Genomic DNA, 1,888 nt, shown 5'->3' with positions numbered 1-1,888 from the left:
TTCCCATTAAACCTACTGAATTCAAGTTTCAGAAATCAGTAAGTTATTTCTTCTCACTATTCCTGTCATATTCAACCATTATTTCTCCCTTGCTCATTCTTTAAGGCAACATTTTAGAGTTCTGTATGGACAATGTTTATCTTTCTCTATTCAGGGTGATAGTTTCTTTTTAAATAGATTTTTATTGATTTTTAGAGAGAGAGAGGAAGGGAGAGGGATAGAGAGATAGAAACATCAATGAGAATCATCAATTGGCTGCCTCCTGCACAGCCCCCACTGGGGATGGAGCCCATAACTTGGGCATGTCCCTGATCAGGAATTGAACCCGCAACCTCTTAGTTCCTGGGTTGATGCTCAACCGCTGAGCCACACCAGCCAGGTGGGGGTGATAGTTTCTTATGTAACGTCATTACCATTTTCTCTATTGATGGCTAAGAGTTATGTAGTGGAGGTTGGGGGCTAAAAGCCTCAGGCCAACAGTGAGGAGGGATGCTGATGAAGACTAGGTTTGGGGCCTGAAAGAGAGTTGGGAAGCTGAGTCTAAAATCTTCACATAAGCCCCTGCCAGTGTGGCTCAGATGGCTGAGCATCATCCTGTGCACCAACAGGTCGCCAGTTCATTTCCCGGTCAGGGCACATACCTCCATTGCAGGTGCATTCGGGAAGCAACCAATCAATGTTTCTCTCTCACATTGATGTTTTTTCTCTCTCTCTCCCTCTCCCTTCCTCTCTCTACAATCAAAACATATTTTTAAAAAACTTAAAAAATACAAAATCTTCACATACAGCCAGGTGATTAGAAGGGCTCACCTTCAGAGAAAGACGAGGCTAGAATAAAACATCTGCAGACATCCTCCCAGCTCTGCAATGATGGAGGTCGGGGTAGACCTTAAAAGTAGACTTGTTTCCCCTAATATTTTTACACTGTGTATGTATACACATTTTTAAATAAATTTTAAAATAATGAAGAAAAAATATTATTTGCAGATATTATTTATCACTCACATAAAACTTTACAGATTTTAAATTTAGTAAAATGGATGGATGTAAGAACAGTAATTAAAAAGATAACTCACTTCAGCAGCACAAATACTAAAATTGGAATGCTATAAATATGATTAGCATGGCCCCTGCACAGGATGTTACACACATTTTTATTTTTTTTAACCCTTTTGAAAATCTAAAATTATCTCAAAATAAAAAGTTAAAAATATATATGTAACTTCATAGGTCAGGAAAGAGAAAATCATATTTTTAAATGATACTATTTATAATAGAACATTAGGATAAGGAAACCAGGAGTAAATTTAACAAAGAAAGTTCAAAAACTTTATAAAGGAAATTCTAAGAATTTAAATAACTAAATGGAAGGATATGCTATCTTTATGAACAGGAAAATTCAAAATTCAATATTATGAAGATCCCCCACACAATGATCAACCATTTGAATGCAAAGGTAGTAAGTCCCAATAGAATTCTTTGGAAAACCTGAGAAGTTGGTTCCACAACTGCACAGACCAAAAGGTAAAGGCATTCCTAATGAAACAGGTGGGGGACTTGTATAAATACTTTCTATAAAGCTACAGAAATGTAGATGTTTGGTATTGGCAGTAGGATAAACAATAAACCAATGGAATAGAGAGCCTGTGAAACAAAACCCAAACATATACAGAAACGTATATGAGAAAAATGGAACTATAGGTCAACCAGGAATAGACAAACCATTCATTAATGGGGTGTGGGCAGTTTGACATATCCATATGTTTAAAAAAAGGTGAATTTGGATCTCGATATCACACCATACACACACACACACACACACACACACACACAATTTAATGAGGATTAAAGATTTAAATGTAAAAAAAAAAAGCTTTATAACTTTTAG

The 1,888-nt window shown here is 36.2% G+C and overlaps 1 non-coding gene across 1 annotated transcript; it reads left to right on the top strand.

Moving 5' to 3' along the window:
• The first annotated feature begins 1,072 nt into the window (after positions 1-1,072).
• On the top strand, positions 1,073-1,174 carry LOC139013334 (U6 spliceosomal RNA). The gene has a single exon (XR_011471988.1). It is a non-coding gene; the product is annotated as a U6 spliceosomal RNA (small nuclear RNA).
• Positions 1,175-1,888: the final 714 nt, after the last annotated feature.

Source organism: Myotis yumanensis, unplaced genomic scaffold (genome assembly GCF_028538775.1).
Source record: "Myotis yumanensis isolate MYYU_CA2020_CCGP unplaced genomic scaffold, mMyoYum1.0.hap1 SCAF_6, whole genome shotgun sequence".
NCBI lineage: Eukaryota > Metazoa > Chordata > Mammalia > Chiroptera > Vespertilionidae > Myotis > Myotis yumanensis.
This window is presented reverse-complemented; position numbering and strand designations above follow the sequence as displayed.